This window comes from Pinus tabuliformis, chromosome 1_2 (assembly GCF_031772625.1).
Source record: "Pinus tabuliformis cultivar Carrire ecotype Pingquan chromosome 1_2, CPIR1, whole genome shotgun sequence".
NCBI classification, from domain to species: domain Eukaryota; kingdom Viridiplantae; phylum Streptophyta; class Pinopsida; order Pinales; family Pinaceae; genus Pinus; species Pinus tabuliformis.
The window spans coordinates 691,038,193-691,058,401 of NC_142298.1; the positions used below are offsets into that span (position 1 = coordinate 691,038,193).

At 34.1% G+C, this 20,209-nt stretch overlaps 1 pseudogene; it reads right to left on the reverse strand.

The window, feature by feature from the left end:
- Positions 1–7,646: 7,646 nt before the first annotated feature.
- Positions 7,647–20,209, reverse strand: part of LOC149207632 (protein RRC1-like) — a 33,559-nt pseudogene continuing 20,996 nt past the window's right edge.

The following is a 20,209-nucleotide window of genomic DNA, read 5'->3' on the forward strand; positions in this document are numbered from 1 at the left end:
TATTTTGATAAAAAATAAAAATAAAATATAGGGTTGTTCCCTACACAAGGGGACAAAGAGATCAAAAACTACAATTAGATTAATTTGAAGGTACCGAGTTTCATGTATGGTTTACTTGCTAGTTTTTGCATGAATGGTGTATGCATGTGGTTATTTGGTTATGATATGTCATTGGCATAGAGGATTTCCTAGACTGACAATGGTTTTTCCTAGCCTTTCCATTTCCTAGATAGCCATGGCATTGTGGGTTTTTCCTTTAGTTTTCTAATTGGTGCTCATGTTCCTTATGGTTGTGGGTTGAGTTACTAGTTCCTGGAAGCTTTGGTTGGAAAATTTCTCTCGAAGTAATGGAACAACTTGGGTTGAGTTACTAGCATATTTGACCAAATCATCATGTATAAACATATCACATCATATTAACTCAAAACAAAACCATCATAGATCAAAATCATAAATCACGTGTAACCATCATAAATCGATAAAACCCTCCTCCCACATCTACCCATGTAACCAGTTGATAGGGGTAAACATGTGAGGAGAAGTTACTATCATATGATTGAACCTCCTAAGTCACATTAAGGAAATGGAATCAATGGAAACACACAATACAGACTTCCACAACAGCAACAAGACTCTCAAGAACCATCCCAACCTCTCAGGTAACCAACCCTTGAGTCCCACTAAGTTTTTAGACCAGTTATCCCCCATACACTCCCATGATATGGGCATGCATGCGCCTAGAAGGTTTTGGACGCTCCCACAACATGGTGTGGCAGTTTCTAAGGACTATTCTCCTTCATTTTGTGCCAACGTCCCCGGGATTTGAGCCACTTTTTAAGGCCCAGAACCCAGGTTGCTGCCCAAAATTAAATGACACCTTCATAACAGAAAGATAACAATGGAATGATGATACAAATACAATTACTTGAACCAGCCATTGACTAGACCCCTACTAGTCATGATAGACATTTTGTCAAACATATCACAAATATGTAATCTACAGGTGTAAACAATAGATCTAAGAATAGGGGTCTCATACTCATCTGAGAATTGCTAAGAAGCATTAATGCCTCAACACATTAGTTTTATCTTCATCCATTAGGCCATAGATACAATGTTCAATCATTTACAAGAAAAACATGATGAGAGCCATACATAGCTACTGCCATAATTCATATTCTTAATTAGCATAATAAGAACAAAAATACGAAGGAAACGATAACCATATAATCCACATATAAACCAGTATAATACTAATTAAATAACAAGGAGAAATAACATCATATTAATGATGCAAAGGCCAACCAGTGGTGGGACTTCCATGAACCACCCTACTGTAGACATGGCTGAGCCAAATATCTCTTCAACCAGTAACCCCTATGCTATATTCCAAGCACAAAAGTGGGATCTCATAAAACACATCAATCCAAAACCATTCAAGGCTTCCATAGGCCAACCACATCAATCCATCAAACAATGATTCCACCTCATGGTCGAACATCACAAAACCATCATCAGATTGGTCTCTACCCACGCCTTCCAAGGCTCCAAATAGTTTGTTCCAGCCAAGGCTTCCAGGACAAGTAACTCAACCCACAACTTCCACCATGCTTCCAGAATGCTTGTCCAACCAAGGTTTCTAGGACTAGTAACTCAACCCAAGTTGTTATAAGGCTTCCAAAGTGTTTGTCCAACCAAGGCTTCCAAGACTAGTAACTCAACCCAAGCTGTTATAGGGCTTTCTAGAGTGTTTTTCCAACTAGATCTTCCAGGAACTAGTAACTCAACCCAAGCTAAAGGAAACACGAGAACCAACCAGAAAAACAAATAAATGAACCCACACACCATGGCGATCGAGGAAATGGCAAGGCTAGGAAAATCCACTGTCAATCTAGGCAATCCTCCATGCCAATGGCAGATCATGATCAATAAACCACATGCATGTGCCCTGCATGCCGAAACTAGTGAGAAAAACATACATGCAACTCGGTACCTGCAAGGAAAACCCATTTTAGATGCTGATCCCGATGTCCTCTTGTGGTTTCCTTCTATTCCTTTTCCTTCTTGCTCCAAAACTCCAAGTATGCCACACTGCTCCAAGATTTCTCCAAGAACACTCCAAGTGTCTAAGAGTATGGAGAGAGAGAAAATAGAAGAGAGCTCCACCAAAACCTATCAAAATCTTGAGAAAAAGCTTGCTAATTGATCATCAAAAGCCTTTTTATTAATGAGGCCTCTATTTTCTTCATTTTCCATTACTTTCCTTCATTTTCCTCCTCACACGCAACCTGTGACCTTTCACCTTCCTTTTCTCCTAATTTCCATTATTTTCATAAATAAAAGTACCAAAAATGCCATTTTTCCTTTCCAAAGCCTTTGCCAATTTTCTTAGCCATAATAACTGAAATGGACACCCACTCGGATATTTTTCCCACCATTCAGCTTGGAATATGTGTCCCATGACCGTTGTCTTATATATTTTACATGGATTTTTAATGAGGATTGTTAGAAAGCTAGAATCAGAGATCACATGTAATAATCATAAATCACATGTAATCATCATAGACTAGAATCATAAATCACATGCATAATAAAACTGAAATAAAATATTGATACTTATCCTTTAATCAATCCTTAACTTCTACCTTTGTCTTTATTCTGTACGCACACCAGGTTAGTTGCCACACTTGACAAACACCTAGTGCCTTCTCCTCAACCATGTGTGCATAGACATAGTGTGCATCACACACAACATACAACACCATGCAATACATGCAACTACATTTGACATACAACACATACACCTACACCTAGTGTACAACACAACACAATACATACACCTATACTCGATGTACATCGCAATACATATGCGTACATAGAGTACAACACAACGAATGCACATGTCATGATAGCACGACTACACAATGCACATACATAGTATTGCATGCCTGCAACACAATATGTATGACATGCACACAATACCACATGTACACCAGTACCATATGTACAACATGTACACAATACCACATGTAGATAGCACCACCTGCAAAATGTGTGCACAACATCATATGTACACAACACCACCTGCACAACGTATACACATCACCATATGTACACCACACCACCTATACAATGTGTACACAATACCACATGTACACAACACTACATGCACCACATGTACATGATACCTCATGTACATGACACCACATGTACACAATTCCACATGCACAACGTGCACACAACACCACGTGCACACAACACCACATGTACAAGATGTACACAACACCAACTGCACAGTCTTGCACACAATACCATATGCACATAGTACCACATGTAAAACATCCACACAACACCATATGTACATAGCACTGAATATACAACATGTACATAGCATCATATGTACACATCACTGGATATCCAACATGCGTACAACACCATATGCACACAACACTGCATATCCATAATGTGCAGAGTACAATATGTACACAACACTGCATATCCAATGTGTACATATAAACATTAGCATAAAAACAATCATGATCCATGATGACCCTGTCAGACATGACATACATACATACATACATGTATACATATATAGAGATCAACATAATCATGATCACAACATAATTACCAAATATCATAAGGTCAACGTTAAGAGAACTCCCTTTATCTGTTCACAGCATGCCCAACATTAAGAACAACGATTCCCAACATAGCCAAGGCATATGATACCTCAAGTCCATTTACTTTACCCTTTATGTTACCTTTATCATGATTGTCATATCACCATCCATTTACCTCAATGGACCCAACCAATCCAACTAGCTATCATATGCTTGCCTTTAGCTACACTTATACATAAACTGAGCTTCATCCAGGCCTTACATCACATGTGGGGTACCACAAAACTCTCATCGAACTCCATTAACTTTCCTCTTTCCCAAACCAATTCCCAAGACTCAAAACATAAAATGCAAGACAAGAAACAAACAAGAAAAAAAGCCAGGAAAATCAATAACAATACAACATGACAAACAAACTTGCAAGGCCTTGCACCACACATAATAAAGATGCAATCAAGCGCAACCAAATCACACATATCAAAAGAAAAAAACTAGCAACAGACACCTTGAATCCATCCTCATTGTTCCCAGTACCTCCAACTAAAAGTTCAACCTGGACATTCTTTAAGATTTCATGGCAATCTCTTTTTCCATGCAATCCCCTACATCATAATGCCATAAACACATAACTGTCAGTGCATAAGTAAACATAAAAACATACCAGTTAGCTTACCTTGTTATGCGAAGCATGTTGCCTTGTAACTGAACACACCTAGTCCATGTCTCAAGGGACTCCAATTCCCTTGACATATCTAGCTATAACTAGACACCGACTGTTATACCTGTCAAATACATGCCCATGAATATAGCACATATCCACATAATTTTAGACGACTTTGCATTAAGAATACTTCCAGTATGCAAAACACTCATTCGTTTGGAATTGCAATTTCCAAATATAGCCTAAGGAATTCTCACTAGAAAACCAGAAGTGGAGCACACGATTACAAAGGGAAGGAAAGTTGACAACATTTGTGTTGCTCATAGAGAAGCATGTGCACATGTTAAAGAAGAGATTGAGCATCCCCCCATGGTCTCCCACATCATGAAACATATACAGATAATCACATACCTCATCTTTTCGTTAGTGGATGGGAAGATTGTGGAGACTCTAAAGTAGATGTGCAATGCAAAACATCCCACTGCTCTCAGCTTCGTTGAATTGAGCTCTTGAATTTCACCATCACAAACAAAACACAATTGAATGAAATGAATTATAAATTTGTAAACAATTCAATAGAATGAAATTTTATGAAATGAATTCCTCTCAGGTTAATTTTTTGTCAAAAAAAAAGAAAAAATCTTTCTTCATATCACCCCTACACTAGAGATGATGGAACTTGGTTTAACTGATGACTTGGATTATGAGAATCCACTGTATGTAAAGTTTTTGGAAGAAGTGATGTATTTGAATAGAGTTTCAAAGCAAGCAAGAATATTGGTATGAGAATATTCTTTGTAAATACAGGCTTCAAAATATTTGAACTGTTGACCAGTAAAAAGGCTTTTTGGCTTCATTTTCTTTTATTTCTTTTCTTTACGGAAGGTTATGACCAATGCAGGTTGTATGTGGTACCAGGATGAATTCTAACGTGGATACGAGGATGTGGACACTAGTTCAACCTGCTTAGTCTTGGGCAGCATTTAGTATGGAAGAGGATGGCAGTCTCATGGAGTGGGTATGCGACATTTTGCCCCATTTTCATTTTGTTTATCATTCATTGTTTGTGTTGGTTCCGACACCCAGTTTTTTTTTTTTTATCTTCTGGTCACTTTGTATCATTAAAATTCCATTTTTCCCAGGCTAGGTAACATTTTTGGGTGCTTTAGGTGAGAAACCTATACGATTAGGATGTTACCAATGAGTTTTAAACATTTTTCCAATACGCCTTGTCGATTTTGGATTTTCATTTCGACTCATCGCTTGAATTGTTATCTGGTTTGACATTTGATTGACAAGAAAATGCCCTGCTTTTATAAATTATTTGTATGTTAATTTTTAAAAGTATTTAAGAAATTTGTATTCATTAGCCACACTTCAAACAATGGATTTCACACTACCATGTTTAAGGTTTGGGTTATTTATTTGGTTAAAATTTCCCAAGATTTATATCATTTCTCAGGTGTCAGGTTTGGGTTATTTATTTGGTTAAAAATTTCCAAGATTTATATCATATCTTAGCCTTTTGAAATTCATGCCATTTGAGTGTAATAGATCACGGTAAGGATGAGCCCTATTAAGCTCACCAACTTTGTTACTACACTTCATGAATAATAATTCAAATGGGCTCTAAATTTGATTCTTTTCCTTGACTAAATAGTATTAAGCGAAATCCTCTTAGTCAAGCTTAGCCCAAAGTCATACTCGAAATTTTAACATCTGAATAAATTTGGCTCAAAAGTGAGTTTGACACCCAAGTCCTTGCAATTTAGACAAGAATGTCTATTTAAAAATAAATATTTGATCATATCCATAAACTGTTAGCCCTTGGACTCCCTCATTAAAGAGAAGATCATTCTATGATCTTGATAATTGGTCTATCAAAACACTAATGGGGCAAAATATGAGTTAAGGAGAAGAGAAAGTAATTTTCCTTGACATTGCCTAGAATATTTAAACTTTTGGGGGCACCTCATGTGACACTACCATCACCACACAGATATTGTTTTGGTAAAATTCCACTACAAGAGGCATCCACAGATTCACGTTTCTCAGCCCGTGAACATAAAGATAATTCTTCCTAAACATTTTTCCTCAATTATGATAAGGACATATAGTCCTTATCATCATCAAGTATGGATTTTATTTCTTCACCTATGCTCCACATTCCCCCTCCCAATTTTAAATAAGCATCAATTTCTCCCAAATGCTTCCTTTTGATTGCAAAGTTACATCCATACCTGACATCCTCATATTGATCTTTGTTCTCATGCTTCTCCACTTCTTCTAAGCTAGGAAATTGGTAAACCATTACCTCCCTACCACCTCGAATAGATAAACAATTTTTCCTACACCGTCTTTCAAGCTCCACAAGAGTACTAAAAAATTCTCGAGCTGCTTCTCTCTCTCCAGTTGCCATAGAAACATCTTGATTTCAACAAGATCTATCCGTTACGTCTGTAATATTGGCTTCAAAACTATCAAGGTCCTTCAATGGTGGGGCATCTCCACATTGAAAGAAAAGGAGGGACTACCTAAATTTCCAGACCGAAGATAGGTAGCACTTAGTCCATTCACATAAGCATCTAAAAGGAGAAACCAGTCTAACCAAACCTGGAGAGATTTCATCACTCTCCCTACAAGGACACCAGAATATAAATGTGAAAAAATTCACAGAATGATCCACACAGTCATTACACTTATTATGATATTTCTTTTTTACAAGTAAAAATTACCATCCACCTTGCTAATTGATGACCAATAATGTAATATTCCATACACTTTTCCCACTGACACGATAAATCAAATCTAAAACTGTCAAATAAATGGTAGATATAAGATAGACTAGCATTAAGTTTCCTATCAAAACTCTTAAGCAGCTCAAAAATGTCTAGGAATTGCAAACACTATGATGGTACCAAGGCCACTATAAATAATCAAAATATAAAAACTTGAAATTTCTAACATGGTACTTCTCAAAAATGAGAATCTCAAAACCTAAGTTTTGTAAAGAACCATCTATTCTTCCTTGCCTTGAACCTCTCCTCAAAGGAATATTTTACTCCCTTTAGTGCCACCACCTTCTTATCTCGGGTCTCTAGTTTATTAGAGGTAACCACATTCTTCAAATCCACATCGAAACTATACTTGGTGGGCATGATGTGCTTGTAGTTAATAGCCTTGATGGAAGACTTCCGCCTTAATTCCTTCATCATTTTCTTTGCATAGTCCTTTCTGATGACCTTCTTAGGGTATTTTGGGATACCCGCTATATGGCAGCTGTCATATGCCTATCTATAAGGCAGCTGTCATATGCCTATCTATCAGGAATGTGGCTTAATAGAGGGCCAAAGAGATTAATTTTAGGACATGCTTTGTGCTTTAAAGCTTTCCATAATAGCAGGAAATGTTGCTTCAAACTTTTTCCTATATGTAGAAGCATTTTTCACAAGAGCACTACTATTGTGAAGAATATCAAAAACTAACATGAGCGTTGCAACTTTAGTTGGAATAGGCATCTCCTTTAGATTCAAATACTCTGTAAGTACCTCAACTACCTACAATGCATGCAAGGTACCAATTAAGTTGTAAATAAATCATATTGTCAAAGTGCTTAACCAAGACACAAGATAAAGCCCACAACTACATCATCATCATGACAATAATACCTCGCCAGTTGTGTTGGCATTGTATAGAGAAAACCCCATTGCTTCTTTTATCTGATTTCTCTCCAAGGTTAAAGCATGAAGCATGTCCTCAAATTCACTCTATGGTACAATTACATCAGACTACAAATCAGAAACAGCGGGGCAAAAATCTATTCAACTTCAAACTCAAAGAAAATTGATTAGATGTTGACCCTGCAGAGTATTTGGTGAAGTTTTACATTACTAAAAGTCAATGGGTGTTAATGTCTCAAAAATATTTAAATGACCTTTAATAAATTATTAAAAATCAAAATCCCAACAGATGATATGGTGCTTACCCTGGTCCTTCTAGTAGCGTAAGTTGCAGTTGATACTTTCTCATGCTCTAGACTCTTTGTACTTTGTTGTGGTAAATGTGGTGGTATCCACCTAGATAACAAAATATAGAGTCAATAATTGAAGATATGATGATTCAAAATCAATATATTTATATAAAATATTATTTCTTTCATCCAAAGTTGTGATGCATCATTCAAGTAAAACTAAATATTGATTCGATGTTCTGTAGCTAGTCCAGGTGACTCTAAACATAATTATTGCAAGATGGTCTAACAATTGCAATGAAAGTTTTTTGGAAGGTATTAGAAATCAGTTTTGAAGTCTACACATCCCATCAAGGTTTTTTAACACATTAAAGAAGGCCCAAGTGTAAAAGAAAAAGATAGCCTTTAATAATAAATTCAAAATAATATATATGGTCATTAATATTGAAGTATGATTCTCTATATAATTTTCATATGAAGGGTGACATATAAGGGTGTGTTTACTAATGACTATTATAATCATGGTTTGATTCTAAAATATTTAGGCTCGCCTATCAAACTGTTACACACATTCTCATCTTTCAAATTATCACCACTATATTTGCGTTTAATCTCATTTTTGCAGAGTATATCAGTATTTGCACTGGTTAAATCTAAAAAAGTTTCATTTAAAAAGAGATTAAAATGCCTATAGGCTTTATAACCTTCAAAGCATTTAAATTGGAAAACATAAAAATGGAAGAAAGATGCTAGAAATCAAATACACTCACTAACAACGACACCTGCAATCATCAGAAAATTACAATTAAGGTCCCTCAGTAGATTCCATGAAACATGTCACTTAGTCACATGATAATGAAAACGTATTTTAGATAATTCACTTCCATGACCCCTAAGTTCAACAAGGAAAATACATATAATATGGTAATAGTTATGCTCCACTACATAAACTCTAATGGTTTGAATACTCCTTTAGAAGGCTAGCCAGCTGAAGAACAAAACCCTTTGAAACATGGGGAGCTAATCACCATCATAAGTGTGCATATTTTGGGCATCTTGACAACTCATCAATAGCATCTCAAAAACAAGAGAATATAACAAACAACGCTTTCATATGTAAGGTTCTAAGGCATGCACATTAGAATCAATTTCTATTACATGAGAAATGAAACATTGATAGAAGTCACCTTCTATACTTTGAAACCACCTTAGTATTCTTATGGGATAACTTTGTATCAAACTGAATTTCAATAAAGGATTTTTTCATTAATCACATAGGCTGCAAAATATAACTTGAATCAAAAACCTCTAGGGTAAAGAAACATTTATTTAAACCTAAAATTGAAAGAAATCTACCTACTTGTATAGAAATCACAACTCGAATAAAAATGCAGAGTACATATTAGCACTAGAAGACACTAAAATAAATGACTAGCTTCTTCTACTCCTTTTTTCCATATCTCTATCCCTTTCCTTTTCCCTCTCTCTTTCTCTATAATGATCCCTATCCCTCTCTCTTCCCTTGCCCCTCTCCTTGTCTTTGTCCCTATCCCTATCATGATTGTCATGTTCTCTACTTCCACTCCTCCCTCTCCCCCTTCCAGCATCAGAATCATGAAGCTTATCTCTATTACCATCTCTTTCACGATGAATAGAAACAATATCAAGATCTCGTTCCCCATCCCCATCAAAACCCTTCTCCCTGTCCTCTCTTTTCCTGTCTTTACTTAATCTGTGTGATAGACTCTTTCTACGATTCCCATCACAAAGTAAAATAAGTAATCCACAAATATATTAATCATGTAGATACCAGTTGTTATAAATATGACTTAAAATGAGTTGCAATTTCCAAGAATGAGAGACTTCATATGGAACCCACTTCAATCAAATGCAATCCAATAGATATACAATTTCATGCATTACCTGCCATGCGAGACGAATGCCTGTAGTATCCAAAATTTGATCTAGTGTCTTTATTAGTCACTGGATCTATTAACCCATATTCAACTTCTAATCTCTTTATGTGGGAAGAGACTTTTCTTTCAATTTCTTCGGCATTCTTAGTGCCATGTTCTTCAAGAGACTCACGATACTCCATGAGTGTTACCTCCAATTAACGTAGATTTTTCTTGATATTACATGTTTACAGTATCAAACCAGATGGTATATATATAAAGGAACAAAATAAATTAGCATCCTAGAGGCAAGGAGAATCACCTGCAACCTTCATCCATTCCACTGTCATTAAGAGTGGAATACATGTTGTCCATTGTGACTTCTTGTTTGTCTTGTTTCCCAAAACCCCCAAATATGTCATCACTACCAAAAGAAGAGTAATTCAAACCAAGTACCTTAAGCTCTTCCTTGTCCTCTGTATAAGTTCCACCATCCTCACAAGTCCACTTTGAAGCCTGTAATACATGATGTGTTTTCATAGAATTTTCTATTAAAGGTTTTAGATCTAGTTGTGGGATTGATGAATTTGAGGTCCTCACCACACTAGAATATTTTGGTAAAGTTCCATTGCAAGAGGCATCCATTGATTCATGTTCCTCAGCTTGTGACCATAAATATGATTCTTCCTAAACATTTTGCCTAGATCTGGACATACAGTCCTTATCATCATCAAGTATGGATTTTTTCCCTTCACCTATCCTCCACCTTCCCTCTCCCAATTTTAAATAAGCATTAGTTTCTCTTGAATCCTTCCCTCTTATTGAAAATTTATACCCATACTTGATATCCTAGTTTTGATTTTGGTTCTTATGTTTCTCTGCTTCTCCTAAGCTAAACAATTGGGAAACTATTACCTCCCTATCACCACAAATATTTAAACTATTTTTCCTACACCATTTTTCAAGCTCCACAAGAGGAATATTAAAAAATTATTAAGTTGTTGCTCCCTCTCCACTCACTAGAGCCGCATCTTGATTTGGACCAGAATCATTTGTTACGTTCGTAATATTGGCTTCAAAACTATTAAGGTCCTTCAATGGTGGGGCATCTCCATATATTGGATGAAAATGAGGGACACCTAAATTTCCAGACTGAAGAAAGAAAGCTCTCAATCCATTATCATAAGCATCTAAAACGAGAAACCAGTCTCACGAAACCAGTGGAGCTTTAATCACTCTCTCCCTCAAAGCTTTTGCAGTAGTCCGACCAGTGATGTTTCGGTATAAGATTAAATTTTTCCATAATATCAGGAAATGTTGCTTCAAACTTTGTCCTATATGCAGAAGCATTTTTCATAGGAGCACTACTATTGTGAATAATATCATAAACTAACATGAGCCTTGCAACTTTAGTTGGAATAGGCATCTCCTTTAGAGTCAAAGAATCTGTAAGTACCTCAAATACCTCGACAACTGCATCGACATTATCTAGAGAAAACCCCATTACTTCTTTTATCTAATTTCTCTCCAAGTTTAAAGCACAAATAATTTCCTCAAATTAATATCTTTGGCCCTCTGTTAAAGCACATTCCTGATCCACTCTCCTATTCCTAGCATCTTAAGTTGCATTTGAGGATTTCTCATGCTCATGAGCACATTCAAATTTAATCACACGAGTGGGGGAACTTAGATGTATTCTGAATTGATAAACAAGATTGTTGTGGAAATATGTCTATAAGAGTTATTGCTTGTAGTGAAAGATGCATATTTTTTTCACAAGCATGAAAAAAATCATGTTACAAAGATTCAAGGGAAGGATTTCTTTAAAAATTCAAGTTTTAGCCTACCTTTAGGATGGGCCAGTTCCTATGGAATCATAAAGCACCTAAATATTGATTGTATGCAGGCCAACAAAAATAAATGTATACTAAACTGGAGAAATCAAAGCTACAGGTACAATGTTGAGATTTGGATTTGAAAAGCCTTTGGACTATATAAGTTTTCAAGTAATTTCTGGAAAGGACAAACCGTAGTCTTTTAATTGTAGACCCAAGATATTCTTGATTGTTTTCATAAAATTAGAAAACATGGAGAATCTGAATCTTAGTGCAAGTTAAAGGCACTTGATATTCATACATGCTTTGTTTTCATCATTATTATCCTCAACATGTTCTATTATTTAGAGTGAGATTTTGTGAATTGGCAGGCGTGTTTTCCCACATCCAACACAATTGGAATCTTGCTACATTTGGCCTCCTCTACTTCCCGAGTCTACATGTTTTAAAAACTGTACAAAACATTAATGGTATGTTCTTTTTCCATAAGTTCTTCTCATTTTTTGGATGGATTCTGTGGAAATTTTATGCATGCCATTTATGTGGTAGGAAATAATGTTCCATTATTCTTTTTTATCATCTCATGTTTCTGAGTTAGTATGTTGTTATTGTACTAGTTCATTACGCCTATGTCATGTAAATATAGATTTGAGTGGGTTTTACATTTGATTTCCACTATAGTCAACAATTGAATATAGATTTTTTGTGTGTAGGTTGGATGATGGGACGAGACACTTTGATTTCAACTAGTTCTCTCCTTTTCATATACTATCACAAGTGCACAAATACAAACTCAATTTTTTTACCTGGATAAGCAAATGATGAAAACTTTGTATTTTGTAGTGACAAGGATAACTATGTATTGGGGCTAGACCTTGAGCCCTTCAATTCATCCTTTCCTTACCCAACATGACCATCTCCTATCAGTAACAGAGTTCAATTTTTGAACTGACATTTTCCTTCATTACTATTTCATGATAAAGAAAGCATGCAACCATTGTTGGATTTCCTTCGAGCACACAAATACCACAACCATGCCATTTTTATTTCCTTGGTTAATATATTGCATCATTGTGTTTGATAGTTAATTCATTATTATTCTATGCACAATAAATCTCTATCAAATAGCAGAGAAGGATGACCTGGCTATTTTAGAGATATATAATATGAATTAATTAAAAATTCACAGGATATTTCGATTCTCATATTTCTATTTCACTTCTTTAGAGAAAACTATATATTCAAATACCAACTCAACTCAAATCAAAATAAAATAGAGAATCCTAATTACGAAGATGTTTCTCTCTCCATATCTTGCAATGACATTATTTTTTTGAATTATAGTTGAAATTCACTAATAATAACCTGGATTTGTATATTGCTTTTAGCACTGAATTGGCATCATGGAAAACATACAAATATCCCATTACATATGACCTAAATATGATTCTAATAATATCATCTTTAGTCTAAGCACGTGGCAGAGTAATTTATCAGGTGTGAAGTTTTATTAGAGGGATTGTTTGTTTATTTTGGTTAGAAAAGGGTAGGTTACATGAAATTTGAATGGAAAAATGATAGGGAGACAATGTACAGTTCACGTCTTGGATATGGTTCATTTGTTGTTGGAGATCCTTTAGGCACTTGAGCCATTGACTTTGGAAATGTTTCTAGTAGGTATTCCTATGGTTTTTAATGTTGTGATTCTTTTACCTCATGGTTATTTTGGGAAAGTTTTTTTTTTTTTTTTTTAATTGTAATGTCCATTCCATGATATCCTCTCTTTATTGTTTGATTTTATTTTGAATGTTTATTTTGATTTTTCTTTGTATTTTAACGATGAAATCAAAAATACTTGGTATCATGTCCATTTAAACAACAACCAAAGCTTGAAGATGAAATTAGTATCACACGATATTGATTGAGATCCTTTTAAATGTTCTAAGTTGAAAGATTTTCATGACTATTAGAAAAGTTTACTTTCATGTTGTTGTTTGAGCACGTGTTGTTTTGTTGAGTCTCAAACTTGTCTTCCATATTCATCCATATTTCCATCCTTTCATAAACCATTTATCCCTCATTTCATAACTATCTAGCCTAAAACCCTACATCAAGTGACCATCTTCATGATTATATGGGTTAGGATCCTTGTTTTCCAAGGTTATTTATTTCATGTATTTAAAGTGAATTTATGATTAGAAACTAGGAAATTAACATGGTTTCATATATCTATATGCGTGTTATGAGTTTTGTGACATGTGTAGGCTTATTTGGATGTTCCAGAAGGGTCTTACTTGGCCTTCCAAAATCAAATTCGAATTTCAACTCAAGAGGTGGACCATATTCCAAGGAGAAGGATCTTGAAGATATTGATGTGTCATAGGATTTGTATCTAGCATTTAGGGATGAGTTGAGACAAGTATGGATCTAGTAGATATTTAAGGGATCTACATTTATTGAGTAGATATCCCTAATTCATGTATAAATAGGAGGGGCATCCTTCAAAGGAAGCTAATAGTTGTCATTTTATTCATTAGCATCATAGTTATGATTATTAAATAATGAATCCATACAGGTGAGAAAAAAATTTGGTAGAGGAGGAATGACTTGTTATAGAGTTTTGTGAACCCAATGTTTCGGACTACTAAGTGAGTCCATCATCAAGGGATGTGTCAATAGATTCTAAGATATTAATGATGTATCCAAGAGCTGTATTTCAGAGTATATATGTGGGTTATGAAGGGAATACTATAAGTAATTTAGTAGGCCAATATCTGATTAGTTTGTTAATACTTTTTCTTTTCTTTTTTAATTCTTGATTTTAGAATAGTAAATGAATAATTATGAAATTTCTCTTTGTTTCTTAAATTGATTAAGGATTTACTTAATTAATTTACTATAATCATTTTGATATCTAAACTCTAGTGTTCACTATGTTTTGATTTATTTTTAAATTGAATTATTACAACCCTTTTTAATGTGAATTTCTAGATTATGATAAATTAGATGTATTATAGTAAATGAATTAAGTAAATCCTTAATCAATTTAAGACACAAAGAGAAACTTCATAATTATTCATTTATTATTCTAAGATCAAGAATTAAAAAAATAAATAAAAATTAACAAACTAATCAAATATTGGCCGACTAAATTTCTTATAGTATTCCTTTCATAAACCATATATATATACTCTGAAATATAGCTCCTGGATACATCATTTCTATATTAAAATCTATTGACGCATCCCCTGATGATGGACTCACTTAGTAGTCTGAAATGTTGGGTTCACAAAACTCTATAACAAGTCATTCCTCTTCTATCAAAGATTTATGATTGTTCATTCAACGTGAATAATATCATTTTCTCCAAATCATGAACTATGAGAGTTGTTTGATTCTTAATATGTGATAGTTGTTCTTGTGTGCTCATTGATGAATGGAAGGATCCCCATCAACCACACCCTGCATGCAACTATAACATAGTTTGATTCATGTTATTTCCTTTTATGAAAGTGTGCTTTACTTTCTATAAGTGTGATTTTCTTTCTACAAGTTTGATTTACTTTCTTACATTTGATTTGATTGTCATTAAACTGCTTGCTTACTAGCTATCTTATTTTTCTTGCTTGACAACTAAATAACTAGTTGTTATTTACTACTTTCTAGATTAATTGACTACTTTCTAGATTATTATAGTTTGCTTCATATAGTTGTTCATAGATTTGTATGCTTTTGAATAGTTTAGAAAGTCCATGGCATTAATTCATTCATTCCAACTTTAGAATTTAATTTAGTTTTATTGCATGAGATTTCTTTTGCAATTTTCTTTAGTTATATTTGTAATATGTATTTCCTTTCTCTCTTTCCATCCTAAACAAACTTTCTACAACAGTTTCATCTAAGGTCCCATATATTTTGGTTTGCTTCTAAGTTTACAAAACCCCAGGTTGACATATTAAAATGACAAGGGATTTAGCATACCATTAAATTGCCCTACATTTTTGGCGCCATTGCTGGGGAAGCATACTTAGCTGTAGCTAGTTAGGAATATTGTTTATAAAGCATTTTCATTAGGGTTATTTGCATTTAGATAGAAATTATAAAAGATAAAACATTCATAAAATTAGACCCCCATTCACTAAAAAAAAAAACATAAAAAGAAGCCATCCATATCATGAATTCCTAGTTTTGCAGGTAGAAGAAATGGATGGAGATGGTGAAGACGAGGAAGATCCTTTTGCATTTCCCATTCAAGAAACTGATATCAATGTTCGTATGAAGAACATCTCCCCATCTGTACTTCCTATCTTCAATGGTATGAGATCAGAAGACCCAAAAACTTTTCTATTTGAATTTGAAATAATTTGTAGATCTTATGGCTACTTATTACACATTCAAAATTGAATTTGTTTCCAGCAACATTAAAGGATAGAGCTCTTAAATGGTTGATGACTTTAGGAAAAAATTCAATAAGGATATAGGATGATATGAAAAGAGTATTTTTGGAAAAATACAAAGATTATTGTATAGAGCATGACCTTAGAAATCAAGTCTTTAAGATGAACCAAAAATAGGATGAAAGTTTAGAAGATTTAGTGGAGAGATTTACATATCATGTCAAAAGAGCTAAAATGCATAATTTAGGATCAGACATATTAAAATATCTCCTACTAAATGTTATAAAGGATGAATGGATTGATCTTCTTAACCTGGTGGGAAAAGGAGATGTTTCACAATTTTCATTTCAAGAGATTTGTGAATTATGTAAGAACATATTAAGAGGAAAAACAAAGTATGCGAGATCCCCTCAGGAGCTTGTTATGGAAAGAGTAGGTAAGTCGACATCAATATTGGTAAGTCAAAATGAACTTAACAATTTGCTAGACATTTTTGGTAACTTAAAAGAACAAATTGATATGCTAAGAATGGAAAACAAGCTAATAGTTGAGGACATTGCTTCATTTATGTTTTTCCCTAAATGCAAAAAGAAACATGCTTTGCATGAATGTCCACTTGATAACATTAAAATGTATGAAATTTGTGCAGGATCACATACTACTAAAGATTGTCCATCATTACCAGGGTTAAAGGCAGTTTACCAAGGAGCAAATCAAACGTTGGAACAATCTTGTTATGGGGCTCCAAAAAGATCATGGCAACCTCATCAACCTGGTATGATGCAAGATCTTACTTCTCAATTTCAAGGTTATGCACAACAATCTCAAAGTAATTGGCAAACACCCTTGCCTTGGCAACCTTGACCATCTCAATCCCAACCTCAAAACCAATCTTGGAAACAAGGTTGGCAAGGGCCTCACAAAAGAAATCCACCGTATCCTCAATATTTTCCTCACTATCCTCAATGCCAAGCTCAATGCTATTCATACTATTCACCTCCACCACAACATCCATTTCATGCTCAATTGACCTCAATTCAACCATTACCATCCGCACAAGTACCCCAAAGATCCATTTCCACTCCACTACCTGCACAACCATTTGGAATCCCCAACAATAAAACACCTCAATCCACTCATAATGTTGAGGTACTGCAAAATAAAGCACCAATTGCCATTGAAGAACAACAATCAGAAGAGGAAAAATATTCAGGTAACTTCCAAGAATCATGGATGCATGTTAAAGAAGAGAAGTTGTTGAAACCTGAGTGTCATGCAGGTCTATCACTCGATTCTATGAATGAAGATCACATCTTTGAAGACTTGCATGGCATGATATCAAAAAACCAAGGAAGACAGGATTACATTGAATCTAGGTTTAAGACAGTTATCAGATATCAGGATTCCATTCTTCAGTATCTTCTAACATTATTCAAATCAAGGTAGTTGGTCTCTCATATACCGGTACATATGAAAGAGTATATTTTAAACATGAATATGAGTTTACTCATGATCCTGTTATGCAAATGGATGCACTGTAAATTCTCTTATATTTAAGAGAATGTTTCATTTATTTTTCAATAGAATAGGACTAACAAATAAAAACAAGTTTTTGTGAATTTTTAGGGTTTTATGGTGCAGTATGAGCCACCTGATTCACTAACCATTGGCAGGAAGATCTACAATCAAAGGGATACTTGTGAGGAAGGAAAATAAGTGGAGTTTAGAGAGTTAAAATTGGAGGTTTGAAATCAAATTCTTCTTATATTTCTTTTCAAATTTTAGATTTCGATTACATAAATAATTCATAAGTATGCTCTCTTCTTGTACTTTGTTGTGACATGGAAGATCAGAAAGGAAAAATGGATAAGTTAGCTTTGAAATTCCATAATAAAAAAGACTAGGAGATCTAAATTTTCTATTCATTGTCAAACTTTGTTTAAATTTTGATCTCCAACTCACATACATTTGTCTCAGAATAGCTAAATCATTATTTTTAACAAAAAAGAAAAAGAAAATCCTAATTAGTTTTTTTCTAAATTCCTTAAAAAAAAACCAATTAAATTTTTCACATATAAATTTTAACATAGATTATTTATTGTTGATTAAAAAATTTAAAAAAATCAATAAAACAACATAAAACAAAATATTAAAAAAAAAAAAATCTAAACAAAACCAAAAAAAACAAAACAAAACCAAAACATAAAATTTTGTAACAAATAAAACAAAAACAAATCAAATAAAAAATAGTAATCATAAAATGCACCACCATATATGAAATACAATAGAAAAAACCTAATCAATTAAAAAAACAAAACAACAAATAACAACAAATCAAATACCAAAAAAATTAATAAAAAAAATTAAAAAACAAACCGAACCAAATAAAACAAAACAGAAAATATAACAAAACACATAAACAACATTTAAAAAACAAAACCAATAAAACAAACCAATGAATAATACATAACCCATAAAGGGACGAGAGAACACAAATAATACATAACCAACAAATAATAGATAACCTATGTTTTAAAAAAAATGCACTATATATGCGAAAAAAACCAAGGGTTGAAATCTTAAACGACTAGGTCACAACGAGGAGGTGAATGCAAATTTGTAGGCCCACACTGACTCCATTCAGGGGCCTCGGCATTGTTCCAACCTGAAAATGAATTGACGAGCTATGAGTTCAATGCAATTATTGTTGCCATTCAAATTTTTGTCGCTGCAAAAACCTGCAATGTAAACAATCTGAGTTGCGAGCTTCAGCAAAAATATTAAATTGTTGATTTAAATCTCCAAGGGTACAAATTTGGATTGAAAACAACCACCGCATTAGTTGTTTAGCAACCCGTTGGGTTGGGCATCATTATCGTTTCGTTGAGATTGTGGCGGCAGAAATCATGGTTTGATCCCAGTGCATGCTTCAACGTTTTTCGCAAAATTGGATATTTGGCATTAAACAAATTAAAAAATATTTTGTTTAAAATTTAATGTCACATGTTAAATGAATGATTTAATGGTAAGGTGTCTCATTTGTGACGAAGAGGTTATGGATTCAAGTAATGTGGGTTTTGTTGTGTATAAAACGAAGAAAAAAAAATCATTTTAAAGAAAAATTAAGCTACCATGTGGCAACTATCGAGTGGTCTACATGGTAGCGTATCATTAGACGATGTGCTTGCCAGATTGGCCCGTCATCGCCCAATCAACGAATTCAACTCTCATGTCAGCATGTCATGTGTCACTCCATGGTGCTCCACATGGCACTTATGTTTTCATTTTTACAGTTTTTTAAAAAACTTCAAACATCAATAACTTTCTCATACGACATCAGATTTGAACGATTCAAGCGTCATTGGAAATATATCAACGAGATCTACATAATGAGAAATATATCATCAGAGTCTGAAACGTAAAAATAATGAATAAATTTTCAACAATACATGACAGGTAAATGAAGACACTAGTTTCGATACATGTAAAAATTCATTTGGTTTTCTTTCGTGAATTTATTTTATTAGTACTGATTCTCATTTTTTTGTGTGAATGTCATTAATAGAGAAATTTATCACCTCTCTCTTTTGATAATTTTACATTTCATTGCGGAAAAAGTACTAAGTTTTCGCAGGTTCCGGGAAGATAAACAGATGGACACAAACAAACAGTGTCTCTCAAGGACCACATTTCTTTCAAAAGAAAATGATCAAAGAAGAAACAAAGATGAAACATCAATGCATGAGCACATGTTGTCAGATCAGATTCATCACTTGAAAGCTTTCAGATGCCAGTCTCACCATTGCATTCCTCCTTTTTCAGTAAATA